At 41.8% G+C, this 17,313-nt stretch overlaps 1 protein-coding gene across 4 annotated transcripts in view; it reads left to right on the top strand.

Moving 5' to 3' along the window:
• The first annotated feature begins 8,999 nt into the window (after nt 1–8,999).
• Nucleotides 9,000–17,313, top strand: part of FOXP1 (forkhead box P1) — a 564,105-nt gene continuing 555,791 nt past the window's right edge. For all 4 annotated transcript variants that reach the window (XM_056853065.1, XM_056853056.1, XM_056853017.1 and 1 more), the window contains exon 1: nt 9,000–9,123. The gene's annotated coding sequence lies outside the window, so the exon portion shown is untranslated. The remainder of the gene's footprint in view (nt 9,124–17,313) is intronic.

Genomic DNA, 17,313 nt, shown 5'->3' with positions numbered 1-17,313 from the left:
GAAGATTCCAGGAGACAGACAGCAGAAGCAGGCTAGGCTGGGTTATAAATGGCAGGAATAGGTCCCCAAGGAAGAACAGAGAGCCATATAAGCCTGATGTGAACTTTTGTGGTAGTTGAGGTGGGATTAGGAAGAACCCATTGTAGAGCTAGAGATGCAACAGGGTGAGGGTGTGATCCCTGGGGGATGGGGAAGGTCTTTTGCTGGTGCCCTCTGGAAATCAGTTTAGCTCCTGGCAATAAGTACCAGTTTAGAAGGCAGAAAGGTCTTGTTAAAGTAGGTGAAACCTTCTTCCCATAATTTAGAGATACGAAAAACTATATCTGGGCTGGATCAGTAATAGTAGGAGCGTAATATTAACTGGAAAGCATGTTTTGTTTTTTGGCGGGATTTTTGGGAAGGTCCCTCTTTGCCACCAGTGGGAGGTTTTTGGGGCAGAGCCTGAAGAGGGCGGGGTTTGGGGAGGGGAGGGACATCAATGCCATAGAGTCCAATTGCCAAAGTGGCCATTTTCTCCAGGTGAACTGATCTCTGTCAGCTGGAGATCAGTTGTAATAGCAGGAGATCTCCAGCTAGGACCTGGAGTTTGGCAACCGTGGGGGAAGGGGTCTAGATGGAATGGTATCAGCTCAGTTCTTCATCCACTTAGAACTCTGAACACTTAGAGTCCTGGAGGCTCAGTAGGGTTTCTTCAAGTGGGTGTGTTGAGAACGTACACATGCTTGTTTTAATAAAGAAAATCCAGAATTATTAAGCTGATTTGCCCTAACTGTTATACATTTAGTCTTCTGTGAACTGGGGGGAGGGGTAGTAACAAATTTAATGTCATTATTTATTCTTCTATGCATTGGTCTCATTTATGCCCTGCACCATAACTTCTGGTTCCCAGTAAATGTCTTAATACTGTGTTCACACGCAATCTTGTTAATTGTTATATGTACAACAGAATATGTGTGGAATGATTAACAACTCAACTTGCAGACTTTTTAATGAAAAGTAGTCTTATCTGCAGCTTTTCAAAATCTGACATACTGCATGGAATGTGCCAGTGGCAGAAATTTAGCTCTCAGCAATGGCTGCTGTAGTCAAATTCCATGCTCATGAATTATGACAAGTTAGGCTGACTGTTCTGTGGTTTGTTGTGTCTGGTTTGGTTCCCACTTTTAAGGTTGCAGTTGCATTTGGTCATTTGAAGCTTATTTTCATAGTCTGGCCAAACCAGCAGGATCCCCGTGCACTGCAGGGAAACATAAAACGCTCAGCTTTTGAGCTGAAGTCCTCAGTAGATAAGACTCTCGTTACATCATATGCACTGTCTTGTGAGGTTACTTTAGTATACTCCATGTTATTTAGTTGGATACTGAACAAGGCAAAGAAAAAAAACTTTAATGGGAAGGAGGAAACACTTTGGGCACCATCCAGATTGATTATATCAGTGGAAAGTTTGCCTTGACTTGAACAGAATGTATACTACATCCAATGTGTATGTAGTGATTTTTTAAAATTTGCTAAATAGGAGAAAAATGATCACAAAGAAACTAAAGTATGAGTCAGTCCCACCACAAGAATTGTTTCAGTTCAGTGGGTTCTGACTGATTGTCATATCACTGTACCCTGCATTTTTTTATGTGTGTACTTAAAGGTTTTAGACTGACCCTAGAAGCTAAAATGACTATACTGAGGCTATCGTATTTTGGTCACATTATGAGAAGGCAAGAGTCACTAGAAAAGACAGTCATGCTAGGAAAAGTTGAGGGCAGCAGAAAAAGAGGAAGACCCAACAAGAGATGGATTGACTCTATAAAGGAAGCCACAGCCCTCAGTTTGCAAGGCCTGAGCAAGGCTGTCAAAGATAGACATTTTGGATGACGTTGATTCATAGGGTCACCATGAGTCGGAAGCAACTTGACAGCTCTTAACACACACACACAAAGGTTTTAGGGTGGGTGATCAGTCTGGGGGGAGCCCTCACCCTTATATTGATGTGCCAGAATTTAGCCAACTGTATGCTACTTTGGTTGGCTTGTTTGGCGATTAGGAAGCTGGGGCAGCGGTAAAGACTGGCTGCTGTATGATCCATGTGGCTTAAGGGCATGTAGAAATATTTGCCCCCCCCCCCACTGCCCCAAGTCTGTGCAAAGCTGTGGCTTATCAGGAAGGGCTATCTGTTTATTTAATTCTATTCTATGCAGATACGAGTTATATAATTAGTTGACGATACTGCTTTTGTTCCTCCCCCCCTTAATTTGCTAAATGTGAAGGAAAATGAATTAAGTTTCATGAAGAATAATAAATCTGGATATCAAAAAGCAAAGGGATGAGTTTTAGATAAATGATGGTTTTTTGTTTGTTTTTTGTTCAGCAAGGTTGCCTGTACAAAGCATGAAAACAAAATTTGAGAAAGACTTTCTCCTCTCTTGCATTACACGTTGAAATTTGTAACCAGGTGACTGTGGATGCTACCTTTGTTGACAGTAGGTAGAAACAGATCTAGTTAAATATTTCCTCAGCATACTTCTTGTTTGTACTGGCAAGACTGGAAATCCTATGGGAGGCACAGGCCTCTTTGGATGGCTTTCCCGGGAGATTAAGAAAACCACAGGGATGTGGTATGCTTGCGTTTTGTGCTGGGAAAGCTGAACGTTCAGGAGGTTAGCCTTTGGTGGCGTTGCTGTTGTCATTGGTTCTAAAGAGAACCTGACAAGTGACTGAGATGGGTTCACAATACAGATTAAAAAGATAAACGATTGGAAGCCTACAACAAAAGGTTTAACTGTTAACAATAAAAAAAGATGGGACCTTGGAGAGATGAGTAAAACGTTTCTTTTAAAGGTAACATGTTTATAAATTCAGAAATGGCATTTGCTTATTTTAAAAGATACTTTGACTGCCTAAGAAGTGTAGCATGGGGCACATTTCTGTATCACAAAATCAATCAATTCCCACAGTGTATTAATTTTGATTGGTTGTCTCCCCCAAAATTCAACATAATAGGATCTTGAGTTGCAATAATGTTTTCAGTTTGAGGCATGTTGAGATGCTTCATAAATATAATTTAGAGGGACCTATGAGTCAGTTGACTAACGAGGCAGACTTCCTTTTAATCCCAGTATGAAGGTATTTGTGTGTGGGTAAGGTCCTGTCATGTCGCAGCCAATTTATGGAGGGAGTCCCCAGCAAGGGGCTTTCAAGGCACATGAGAAGCAGAAGTGGTTTGCCATTGCCTTCCTCTGCAGAGTCTTCCTTGGTGGTCTCCCTTCCAATTACCGACCCTGGTTAGCTTCCAAGTTCTGACGAGATCGGGCTATACCATTCCGCCTTCCCTATGCTTGGTTTCCGAGATCTGATGAGATCAGGCCACCCTGGTCATCCAGGTCAAGGCCATATAGGATGACCAGTCAGAAAATTGGTGCATATATTTATTGGTAACAGCTTTGCCCTGACCTGGATAGCCCAGGCTCTCTTGATCTTCTCAGAAGCTAAGCAGGGTCAACCCTGAAGTACTTGGATGGGAGACCTTCCAAGGAATACCAGGGTCGTGACATGGAGCCAGGCAATGGCAAACCACCCCCGAATGTCTCTTGTCTTGTAAACCCCACCAGGGGTTGCCATAAGTTAAATGTGACTTGATGGCAAACCCCCCACCCGCACGCGCTCAAAATAGCCTTTACTTATCAGTCTTGTTTTAGTGATACGTTGTTTTATTAACTTTTAGAATAACATTACCAACATGTTTTTGTCTGCAATTCAAAAAGCTGCTTTATCAAGGACTTAAATTTCTGAGTAGTTTTTTTTTAACATCCCCCCCCCCTTTGGACAGGAGACTCTCATGCCATATCTCAAACTGCTTTTAAAAGTTCCCTTGCTTTCAAAAGACCACAACAGTATAGGGAGATTGTGAGGGTAACCAGTAATAGAAGCATGTGTTGGAATTGCTCTGCCTATGTCTTGTAATTGAGGTGTCTTTGTAAATGAAGAGGGAGACGGAATAGTTAGTTATAAAAAACACAAAAAAGTTAATTATAAAAGAAAATTCTTTAAAAATTTTTTGATTATTATTATTACTAAGACTTGGGCACATTTTTTTTTCATTTTAATGCGCTGTAGGGAAATGAAATACCACTTTGCTTCCCAGGAAAATGAAAAGGGCAGAGTTTGTGGACAACATTCCAAATGCACAAGGAATCATTGTGTTTCAACATTTTTTGTCTCACCTCTTAGTGTTTATTCAGCTAAGGCAATTTCTGTTTCTAAGCCTTGAACATCTGGAATACAATTTCTGCTAATAAAAAAAGAAAGTTGGAATCTGAAAAAAAAACACCAGTATCTATATATAGCTACAGGCTTTTCTTTGGGTATCAATCTGTTATTCAGTTAAATCTTTAAACGTTTTAACTAAATGGTCCCTTATTTAAATCTCTTGTCTCTTTGGGGACAGGGTAGCTATTCTGGAATGAGAAGCTTTCTGTGGAACACTTCTTACTGAAAATAGAAGTGATATAATTAAGTCATACTAAACATGACTTAGCAAGAGCAAAGATTTAAGTGTTACTTTGAAAGCTGTACAAAATTGGCTAGTATTGGCTACCTGCGTAAAAGTACACAAGAATATAGGAAGAGCCCTGCTGGATCATACCAAAGGCCCATCTAGTCCAGCATTCTGTTCACACAGCAGCCAATCAACAACTTCTAGGAAGCCCCCCAAAAGGAATATTGCAACAGCATCATCCTGCCTGTGCTTCCCAGCAACTGATTTAAAGAGGCATATTATGTCTGGTACTGGAGGGTGTAGATATCCATCATGATTTGAAGCTATTGATAGCCCAGTCCTCCATGAATTTTTCCACTCCCCTTTTAAAGCCTTCCAAGTTGGCAGCCATGACCACATCCTGTGGGAGTGAGTTCCACAAATTAACTATACAATGTGTGAGAAAATACTTCCTTTATCTCTCCTGAATCTCCCACCCTTCAGCTTCAGTGGATGACTCCAGTTTTCTCTCTCCACGCCATGCATAATTTTATAAACCTCTGTCATGTCTCCCCTTACGAAGCTGTTCCGGACCATACTGAGTTAATGTTCTTTAATAATTATGTTTTAGGAACTTTTTTAGGTTGGATAGCTTCAGTGTGCTTGTCAGAGGGCTACTGAAACTGATTGTGAACATTTCTGTGTACCTCATATGCGGCTAATCTGAGCACATTTTGCGTTGTCTAATAAGATCGTTCAGTGTCTTTTTATATGGGAACGTATGAATCATATAAGTGCATATTCAGCTTGCTGTTGTTTTCTCTGACTTAGCTGCTGCTTTTTAGAACCTTAAGCAGAGTTCCTTTCCAGCCCTGTTTTCTGTGTTCCTTTATCTCGAATGTCAGGGTTTAAATTTAGGATGTAAATCATGTGCTTTACCACTGAATTTTGGCCATTTCCCACAGGAACTTTTCATTTATGTGATATAATGCTTGGGCCCCTATTTCAGCTACTTGGCAGCTCTCTCTCTCTCTCTCTCTCTCCCGCTCCATAAGTGGCACAACACAATATCGTACTCATACCTTCCCAGTGATAAAGTGAAGTCCTGCTGTGGCTTTGAGCTCCCAACTCATATAACACTTATACGAAACAGACGGTGGAGAGTATATAAACCTACAGGAACTGGGCAGAAGAGAATGAGGTTGTCTCTGCTGTCCTGCTTGGTGCTGTCTATTTCAGAAAAGGAAGATATAGCAAGTCCATTTATTTAAACAATTTGTATTCGGTCTTTCCACTTTAAACATCTTTGGGAAATTAATGCAGGTAGCATAAAATATCACAGCAAAATAAAGCAGCAGAAAGACGTTAAAGCCGGACTGAAGTAGTCCAATAGGACGAGGATGATAACTTATGCTTCTTCCTACAGTGTTGTTTAGTTTGTTTGAAAGCAAGATCCCACCGCCTTGTGGGTCGCAAGAACAGCAGAAGTATAAACTGTGGGCTCCTTGGCTTGGGTAACTGGCAACATAAAGCTATTATTTTTAAGCAGTTTCAAATTATTTAACTTTTACCTCTTCCTTATTTCCAAGAAACTCTTGTGTCAGTTTCCAGTAAGCAACAGGCAGCAAATGTCTTTGAATACTCCTGTGTGTACCAACCATTCATAAACCCCTCCCCAAGGCAACATTCAAACTAATTTTTCAAAGCACATTGTCATTTATGACATTGACATTGACCAAAATTATTTGTGTGTGTGTGTGCTTTAAATGCATCACTAATATTTAACATAAACCTTCTTGGAGATGTTTTGAACAAGATATGAGTTTTAAAAATGCAAGTTACACATATTGTTTTGTTTTGTGCTTGGTGGTGGGTCTGTTTTGTAAACAACATGATGCCATGGCCTTGGGGAAACCTGCAGCTGCTCCAGTCATGCTCCCTGTAGACATTTTAACTAAGTGGGGATTGTTGAAGAAGGAAAGTAAACAAGAAAACAACATATATACGATCATTTTGAAACCTGGTTGAGTGTGTCAGTTGTTTTTAAGGACCATTTCCCCACCATGCACTTAAATTTGATTTTTGATTTCACCTGCTCCAGATAGTCATTTGTTGCTTTAAACCCTTTCTCTGAATTAACAGCTTGGATATTATGTGCCAAGAATGCATTAGGAAAGATGATGGTGTATTCTTCTCCCCAATTATATACAAGTTAGTAATACTATATTTCCAATCTTTTTGAGGACATCAGTGTATCTCATTCTCAACCTGGCCCCGCGTGTAGATACTTAAATTGGGAGATTACGGCCATTAACAGATAATACAGATCTTTCTACAAACCCGAAAAAAGCCCCAAGTTTGCAGAAAAATCTGAAATCTTAAAAAAACAAACCCACAGGAAGGTTTAAAAACCCAAAATAATACAAGCAGTTCCTGTACCTTTAAGAAATGAATGCCCTCTCAGTAGCTGTTGTTAGGTAACCTCTCCAGGAGGGGTCCTCAACCTTTTCGAGCCTTTGGACACCTTTGGAATTCTGACACACTGTGATGGGCTCAACCACAACATAGTTGCCACAAAACAGCTGCTCCAGGAGGTGGAGCCAGCCACAAAATGACTGCCACAGATTATTTTCAGTCACACAGTTAGGGTCTTTGTATTGTAGTGGCAGCTGTTGCCAAAGCTCAGTTTTTAAAAATCTGCACAGTCAGTCAAATCTTCAATGGCCAATCAGAAGCCTTCCTAGGCAAAAGCCCAATCTGGCCCTGTCCCCTTTTAAAAACACTTGGTGGGTACCAGGAAAGATTTGGTGGGTGCCATGTGCCCATAGGCGCCACACTGGGAATTCCTGCTCTAGAGTACTGCTAGCCTTGAAGCATTGGTTCCTGTCTGTAAAAGGTAGCGGGAAGGGCCTTTTCCAGGGCTGTTTTGACTTTTGAGGGAGGGCCCATCAAGGCCAGGCCCTCCAGCAACCATGAGGCAACTTGATACCACCTGGGGAGCGGGGGCGGGGGGGACTTTCAAAGTCTTCCTTTAGTTATTTATTTATACCCCACCCTTCTCCTGCAAAGTAGGACCTATGGTGGCTTACAGTAAAAAAATCACTGGAAACCATTCTTCCTTGCAATAAACAGCACCAAAAAGTAATTGACCCCAGGCAAAAGTTCTTTCAGGGCCTTAGGCACAGAGGAGGGCTTGGTTGAGCAGCTGATTTCCCTCAGCCCTGATTGGAGCTCTCTCTCTCCCCTGTGACAGAAACAGAAATTTATCTCCCAAGTGTGATTAATGTGCATTGTGTTGTGATGTAAAAACAACAACTTTTTCTGTTATTTTCTTTGCAAAAGAAAGAAACACCCCACCCCCCTCAGAATATACACTTTCTTAAAGGTTTCGTTAGTATCTATCAAGCAGAGGGCAAAAAATATCTTTTAAACTCTACATCTGATCTGACAGTGTAAAAGTAGATCAAAATTTGGCACAGTTCACCAATCGGTGCTTTCACTGTAATTACTGTCTGTTTTGTTAGATAAGGAAACGTATAACCTTTAAGGGACATGAGTAAATTTGTATGTTGGTAATTTTGATTTTGCGGCAAAAAGCAAGAATGTGAGCGTTACTGTGTAGCAAAGTGAAGACCATAATGGGTTGGAGCCTACAACCTACAAAAGAAAGGTATTCACAGAACACATCGCTAACCCTGAGCCATGCTTGGGCAAGGGGTGGGGTGTGATATAAGTTGAAATTATAAATAATATAAATATAAATTAGACCTCAGGAACCCCTGAAAATCTGCTCCACAAGGTTGGAACAGATTAAAATGTGGTGCAGGAGTCTCTTAGAAGAAAGAGAATCTGCAGAAACTACCTTCCCACCTTGTATGAAGAGCTTGTGCAAGATAGGTGTGGATCGTTTGTGCCAATTTCTCGTCAAGCTATATCTCTTGCAATGCATCCCACTCTGTTACTGAGGCTCCCCCAAACCTCAGAGGCTGCTTTTCTGGGGAACAAAAAAACCTCAGGGAAAAGAAATAAAGGATTAATACCCATGAGAGCCAGCGTGATGTAATGGTTAAAGTGTTGGACTAGAATATGGGAAATCCAGGTATGAATCCCCACTCTGCCCTGGAAACTTGCTGGGTGACCTTGGGCCAATTACACACTCTCAGCTTCGACCCTGGCAAGTATTTGGATCGGAGATCTCCAAGGAATACCAGGGGTGTGACATAGAGGCAGGCAATGGCAAACCACCTCAAATGTCTCTTGCCTTGAAAGCCCTACAGGGTCACCATGAGTCAGATGTGACTTGAAAGGGTGGGGGAATCACAACACCATTCCATGAATTGCTTCAGTTCATAGGAAACAACTAAGTGAATTTAGAAAAAACTTTACACATTGCTTGTATTTAAAGCAAAAATATATGACCAGTACATTAAAATTATATTTGAAATAAAAATTTCCCTTGTCTCTATATGTACAGATTATTGTTTTATTGGAAAAGAGATCCACCAAGCATACCTCAGACAGTTTTTCTTCTTTCAGCAACCCGAGAACTGTTTATCTGAGCAAATCCTGCCTGTGACTGCGCTGGAGATGAAAAGGGGTTAAATCCCTTGCAAGACTTCTCCATCATGAAGGAATATGTGTAATGCCCACAGCTGGTGAGTCAATGATCCCACAGTGTTATTCTCTTTTTCTGTCATTAATGTATATTATTTCACTTCACATGTAGAACACTGCTGACGTTAAATATGTAGTCAATAGCAATAGCAACGTTTATCCCCCATGCAGGACCTGCACTGACTATAAAAGCCTTCTAGGTTGGGAGGCTACAGTAGGGAGGAGGAAGGAGGTGAAATTGCTCTCTCCTCTTGGCAGCAGAGCTATGCTGATGGAAGATGTAGGGAGGGCCATTTTGTCCCCTTCCCGACTCCAGCCTCTCAATTAGCTTGGCTGTTAGTCCATGTGGGTTCCATGACCCCAGGAATAAACTTTTATGGGGGCAGAAAGGATTTCATGGCTCAGTGGAAGAGCATCTGCTTGGCATGCAGAAGGTCCCAAGTTCAATCTCTGGTGTCTGCATTTAAAACGAACAAGTAGGAGGTGATGTGACAGACCCTGGAGAACTACTGCCAGTCTGAGTAGACAGTACTGACCTTGATGGACCAATGTTCTGATTCAGTATAAGGCAACTTCATGTGCTGGGGGGAAGTAATGTGGGAAGGATATGACATTATTTAATGGGCATTACATAGACTTGGTGAGTTGATTCCCATGACTGGAATGTAGTGGTAGATGGATATGAGTTATTCAAGAAATATCAAGAGAGTCGGAAAGGAGGCGGAATGGCACTGGATGTGAGGAGACTATTTGCTTGTCAGGAAATACTGGAGGAGGCAGGTTACAGCCCAGTGGAAAGTATTTGGGTGAGAATAAGAGAAGGAAGGACAAATAGTATTGTGATTGGAGCCTGCTACAGATCTTCTGACCAGGGTGAGGAGGTGGAGCAGCTTGACAGAGTAGTATCCAGGCAACATGACCTTGTGGTTATGGGTGACTTCAATTTCCTTGATGTGTGCTGGGAGACAAATTCTGCTAAGTGTCCACAGTCACGCAATTTCATGACCTGCCTGGCTGACAACTTCCTTCTTCAAATGGTGGAGGAAGCTACAAAGGATTGGGTCATACTCAACTTAATATTAACCAACAGGCAAGAATTAGATGGGGGAAAGGTGCTGTGGACACTAGGGGGAAGTGACCGTGTCCTCATAGAATTTCTTTTTCAGTGGTGGAAGACCAAGGAAGTTTGTGGCGGGACATGCATGTTAGATTTTAGTAGGGCTGACTTTAATGAACTCAGGCATGATGAGAGTCATTCCATGGGCAAGAATTCTGGAAGGGGAAGGAGAAAGTGGGATCTTCTGGGGGGGAAAAAAGCTCTTGTGAGCTTAAGCCATCACTATTCCAACAAGACTGAAACATGGTTGGGGATTGAAGAAGCCAATGTAAATGAGTAGAGAACTCCATGATGAGCTTAGGATAGGTCTCACAAAAATGGATATAAATTATGGACGGAAAGGTACCAGCTGGACATTAGGGAAACATTTTTTTACAGTGAGAGTACTTTAGCAGTGGAATTGGCTACCTAGGGAGATGGAGGTAGTGAGCTCCCCCTCACTAGAAGTCTTCAAGCTGTGGCTGGACAAACACTTGTCAGGGATGCTTTAGCCTGATCCTGCATTGAGCAGGGGGTTGGACTAGATGGCCTCCATGACCCCTTCCGACTCTATGATTCTATGATTCTAAGGACTAATGGAAAAGATTTGTGATCATCAGCACTTTCCACAGACATACCACTGGAACTAGCCATATAGATCAGTGATGGCGAACCTTTTAGAGACTGAGTGCCCAAACTGCAACCCAAAACCCACTTATTTATCGCAAAGTGCCAACACAGCTGGAAGTCCACATGGGGCTAGGGGTTGCCAGGTCCCTCTTTGCCACCTGCGGGAGGTTTTAGGGGTGGAGCCTGAAGATGGTGGGGTTTGGGGAGGGACTTGAATGCCATAGAGTCCAATTGCCAAACTGGCCATTTTCTCCAGGTGAACTGAAATAGCAGATCTCCTGCTACTACCTGGAGGTGGAGCAACCCAAAACAGCACTATGACAATATAAAGCAAATAAGTGAATTTTATAAAGTGCAAAGTGAATAAATATATACAGCATATACAAATAGGAGTACAAACCAGATACAAAATTTACAAAAGCAATCCAATAAATATGACTTGTCCAAAGGATATCACGGATCCTAATCCAACAGGTAAGTCGAAGTATATAACCAATTAAGGTATCATTTAATGTAAAAGTTTTTTTGAGTCTTTTAAATTATTTTTAGGTTTCAGTTATTGGAGCAAAGCCACAGGAAAAAGATGTCAGACGTGTCGTCTAGATCGGGACCACGTTTTGCATATGGCTTCTTCGGTGACCTGTATCAATAATAAATATATGTATATATAAGTGCCTTAGTAGGTGTCGTCTCATAGGGACCGCAAAGATTTGTATCTAGGTCTCCAAAAGGACAGAATAATCTGTCCTTTTGGAGACCTAGATACAAATCTTTGCGGTCCCTATGAGACGACACCTACTAAGGCACTTATATATACATATATTTATTATTGATACAGGTCACCGAAGAAGCCATATGCAAAACGTGGTCCCGATCTAGACGACACGTCTGACATCTTTTTCCTGTGGCTTTGCTCCAATAACTGAAACGTAAAAATAATTTAAAAGATTTAAAAAAACTTTTACATCAAATGATACCTTAATTGGTTATATACTTCGACTTACCTGTTGGATTAGGATCCGTGATATCCTTTGGACAAGTCATATTTATTGGATTGCTTTTGTAAATTTTGTATCTGGTTTGTACTCCTATTTGTATATGCTGTATATATTTATTCACTTTGCACTTTATAAAATTCACTTATTTGCTTTATATTGTCATAGTGCTGTTTTGGGTTGCTCCAATTATCCTTACAGCACTGAGCCTTTATTTCTTGTGGACTACCTGGAGGTGGGCAACCCTGCATGGGTGGCTGAGCGGGGGAAAGAAAGCAGCTGGAGCATAGCCCCCACCCCTTCAGTTTGGCTCTTTTTCTAACTGTTATCTTCATACGAATTAAAAAAGACTGTTATGCGGGGGGGGGGGGTAGATGGTGGGGACAGCCCTATGCACGCGCTCAGAGGCACCTTCGGTTGCATGAACGAGCAGAGTGGAAACCCGAGCTAAGCGAAGGGCTTGGCTCCAGCACAAACGCCAGGCGGGCCCCCGTTCGGCCCTCACCGCCAACCCCCTGCGCTGCAGTCAACAACCAGCCCACCGCAGACGGCCACCCAGGCATCCCACTCCCGGTCCAGCCCCGTCCCAGCTCTGCCTCTTCCAGTCCTCGGCAGAAGGCTCGTCGTTGTCTTCACTTCCGGAGCGCGCAGCTGGAGACTGTGGAGAAGGCACTGGGATGGAGCCCAGTGCTTCCTGGAGGAGCCGGGAAGGCACCGCTGGTCCCCAGCCTCCTCATCCAGGGGAACGAACTCAGGCAAACTCTGTGCTGGGGCGACAGCTTGCGTGCCCACAGAGAGGGCTCTGAGTGCCACCTCTGGCACGCATGCCATAGGTTCGCCACCACTGATATAGATGGTTCCCAGTATCTTTTCTTATATCATTTTTTAAATTAGTAGTGTTTCCATAATTAAAGATGGGAAATATTTTGTGACATATAATTGATGTCTATAGCAGTATTGTATTGGGTAATTTTGTATTTTAGTCCCATGTTTGTTTTTGATTTGTTTTTTAAAATAAAAAAGGATGCATGCCTGAGAGTCAGTAACACTGTGAAAGCAATGCTTGCATTAATAATTGAAAATTAATATACATAAAGCTTATTTTCTGTTGATTGTTTTGCTCTGAGTCCCAGAATAGGCAAAGGCATTGAATGATATGCTGTAATTATTTCAGTGTGGTGCAGTTCCAGTTGCAAACTGGTGCCACCAACAGACAGAATAATTGCTTTGTTCTGTCTCTTCTTGCTCAACTGTTCTGTCAGCCATATTGTCCCAGTTCACATGGAATGCTGTCTGATCATCTAACCCTGGCTAGGTAATCAGGAACACCCAACAGATTTGCTTCCTCCTGATTTTCACTTAGTGAACTGGCTGGGTGTTAGTCCTATGTGGCTTGGATCCAAGGAACTGTGAGAAAAACCCAATTCATGGAAGGAATATGTCAGTTTTTCACTCCTACTACAGTCCCTGTGCTCTTTGGAAACCTCTTGTGAGAGTCAGGGAAGCTTGGGAACAAAGAGTCTTTCCGTGAACTCTGCTCTATTCTTGGTTCTTTAGATGAAAGCCCTAAGTGGTATAGTCAGGCCTTATTCTATAGTCAATGTTGTAATTCACAGGTTTATCTTTTTTCTTGAATATAAAGGAAATATTCTTTAGACAACTAAAAGTGGTCCTAAGTTAAATAAAAAATAAAGAATTTTCAAACTAGGAATTTGCATTAGAGATTTTCTTTCTTTTCCGAAAGAATTTTGTATTAAAGGAATGCATTTAATAACCCTATGCTTATTAAACCCACTTTCATTCAAACCCACTTTCATTCAAAGATTATTAAAGCCTTTGAAATTAACACATATTTTAAAGGGGCTGTGCTTTTATTTTCCGATGTAGTATAATTACCATGCTATTAAGTTTGGATTATCACAAGTATTCACATTTTACTGACTGATATAATAAACAGTTGAATAAATCCATATGGCTAAGTTTATGTTCATGTATGTGTATGGGAGAGGAATTCTTGTATGTCGGAACACTTGTATGTAGATTGTCACCTTGACTGACGTGATGAAGATTGTGAAGTTTTGACTTCCCTGGTAAAACCAAACTGTGCAGGACGCAATAGCAATCCAATACATACAGCCTGGTTCAGAGATCTATGAATGGAAACTATTTCTATCGCCATCACTTTCCTTCTGGCCTCAAAAATGGTTGAATTTATTATCTGTTCAGGGGTGAGCCCCATGTCACAGAGTGATAAACTGCAGTACTGCAGTCAAAGCTCCGCTTACAACCTGAGTTTGATCCCGACAGAAGTCGGTTTCAGGTAGTCAGTTCAAGGTTGACTCAGCCTTCCATCCTTCTGAGGTTGGTAAAATGAGTAAAGTGTAAATGACTGGGGAGGGCAATGGCAAACCACCCCGTAAACATAGTCTGCATAGTAAACGTCATGATGTGACGTCATCCCATGGGTCAGTAATGACTCAGTGCTTGCACAGGGAACTAACTACCTTTTGCTTTTTCAGGAGTAAAAGGTGTCCTTTTACACAGTAATAGATGCATGTCTCATTGTTGTGCAAGAGTATTTCTGGATCCCAGCTAGTAGATTTAGCATTGCTGCTAAGGAAAACTTTCTTTTGTTCAATGTAGACATAAACAATGTTTATAGGCACAGGGGAGATGGTTTTCTTGTTGACTTTGTCTCTGTGCATTTTTATACATTTGCTTTGAACACAGAAAGGAGTTTTGTGACACATCAAAGGCTAACAAGTATTCGACTTTCTTTAGTCCATGAAAGTTCATGCTGGTACAACAGTTGTTAGTATTTAAAGTACCAGAAGACTCATGTTTGTTTTTGTATAACAGATTAACATGGCTGTGTCTCTAGAATACATTCCCTTAATATGTAAAATAATAAGGAATTCCAGTATTTCATTGTGTTTAATGCCTGAAAAGGCCAAATCATTATTATGATAAAACTTAGTCACGAGTGCACCTGCATGGCAGGATGAAAGAGTGTCTTGTTCTTTTTCCATAGAATAACTTTGCATTATGGGCATGCAGTTAATTATCTTCTGCTTATTACAAACCTACATTCATTCAAAGATTATTGAAGCCTCTGAGATTAACACAGTTTAAAGGAGCTGTGGTTTTATTTCCAAGGGCTGTTGAACCCCTTGCCTGCCCGCACTATACTGAACAGTCTGTATAGTCTGCTCTCGTTCATATCCTGCTTTGAATCCACATTAAAAAAAATATGTTTGCAAAGCAATCCTATGCAGTTACTCCAGTCTAAGCCCATTGATTTTAGTTGCCTTAGACTGGAGTAACTCTGCATAGGATTGCACTGTTAATCTCTGTTTCCTGTGTTCGAGTTTAGAGTGCAGGTAGCAAACTAATAGCACAGGTCTTCTAGGTGTGTGTGTGTGCTATTTTGATAATATTTCGGAAAGACCTGTAGCGCTGACCTGGATGGTTCAGGCTAGCATTAAACAGGGGCTTGGATTTGTTACCCGAATTGCTCTATAAATGGGGAAATTAGCTTGAGCAATCGGAAACTACAATATTTATATAGCAAGATCAACCTATGTATACCAGAGTTAGTATTCTGTGACCTTTGAATAACCACAGAAGCAAAAGGATTCCAAATTAATAATGTTTATGTAGTCATTCATTCAGTGATGCGACACACAACATACAGAAAGTCTAAGAAATCAAAAGGGGAGTACAGAGACATTTGCTGTATGGCAGGCAGATTAAGGGAATATACTACCTTTTTTGTAGAGGAGTTGTCGGTCCAGAGTTCCAATAGACTAAGATGAATAAATAAGGGGCATGAGGAATAAACAGAGGGCAGGGGTACCCCCCCGCGTGCTCCAGCATGGCTGCTCACTCTGGCAGAGAGTGGCAGTCTGTATGAAATGGCCAGTCCTAAGGTAGGGATCGTCTGGACTTTCGGGGCCTCAGTTATACTCTTTCAGGGGGTGGGGGCTGTCTGGATTAAAACAAAAGGTGGCAGAACCCTTAATGGCCGGCTTCCTGGGTGGGGAGGTAAGAATTTGTAAATCTATTCTAATGCCAGTGACTTGTGCAACCAGGAAGAAACCAGGAGTCTTGCTGATGAGCTTAATGGTCAGAAACAATAGGTGCAATCTTGCTAACATCTGAGGATCGTTATCTCAATACCTCTGAATGGCTTTGCTTAAGCAGTCCGATGATGCAAGGGGTGTGTGTAGATGCAGCCTACGTGTCTTTGCGCTTTCTCTGACATGGCTTCTGCTGAAACCAAGATGAACAGGTAAAATGGAGTCTCTCAGGTTCTCTGGAGGTTGCTCTGGCCTCTGTCTCTCAGCTGCCTTGTGCTGAATGGAGCGGTTCATGCCAGTTTCCCTGGCTCATGCCTGCCTTCCCTGTAGCGTTTTGGGGCAGGCACACGGTTAGAATGGGGCGCACACGTATGCTGTTTGGGGTTGCCATAACCAGTCCAGGAGATTGGCACCTGCGGGCTTACAGACTAGATGGCCTGTATGACCCCTTCCAACTCTGTGATTCTATCTCATCAGACCTCAGAAGCTAAGCAAGGTCAGCACGTTGAGACTATCTGAGGACTTTATAACTTCTCCATTGCTACATTGAGAACTAGTGTTTGAGTCAGTCATACCTATCCATAGGTCAGTATTGGTTAATATTTATACAGACAGATTGTGTGTGTGTGTGTGTGTGAAGATTCTTATTACTTTGGAAGGAGTGGATCCATACATGCAAATGTATGCACAAATGTGTATCCATTTCCTTCAGTCAGATTAATTTGTGTGCCATTCTGGGTATGAAGCAGTTTTGTTAAGAAAAGAGTGCTGGATAACCAGTTCCTTTTTTTTTTTTTTTACATTACTATTTCTTTACTGAGGTTTGTTGTCTTCTGCCTTGACACTGTGTTGAGTGCCTGGGGAGTGAGCAACAACTGCAGTCTGAAATATTGTCGAAGGCTTTCACGGTCAGAGTTCATTGGTTCTTGTAGGTTATCCGGGCTGTGTAACTGTGGTCTTGGTATTTTCTTTCCTGACGTTTTGCCAGCAGCTGTGGCAGGCATCTTCAGAGGAGTAACACTGAAGGACAGTACGCTGTCCTGCAGTGTTACTCCTCTGAAGATGCCTGCCACAGCTGCTGGCAAAACGTCAGGAAAGAAAATACCAAGACCACAGTTACACAGCCCGGATAACCTACAAGAACCAACTGCAGTCTGATTCAGATCAGAATAATGCCAGTGCACATCAGAAACAAATTATTTGAAGCCAATAGAAATTCACCAGTATTGTTCCAATATAAAAGGAGGTCTACAAAAACAAGGGGGGAAATCCTATTCCACTTGATATATTCTCCACATTGCTTCCCTCAAGGAACATATTAGAATATTTTGAGAAACTACCACAAATGGAACTGTCTTTAGTTTCCTCCTAATATGCTCGCCACTGAAAGGAGATGCAACAGCCCTTCTAGAAGCAGAGGACACATCTAGG

The sequence above is a fragment of the Euleptes europaea genome, chromosome 1 (assembly GCF_029931775.1).
Source record: "Euleptes europaea isolate rEulEur1 chromosome 1, rEulEur1.hap1, whole genome shotgun sequence".
NCBI classification, from domain to species: domain Eukaryota; kingdom Metazoa; phylum Chordata; class Lepidosauria; order Squamata; family Sphaerodactylidae; genus Euleptes; species Euleptes europaea.
Note: the sequence above shows the minus strand (reverse complement) of the source record. Positions and strands in the feature narration are given on the sequence as shown.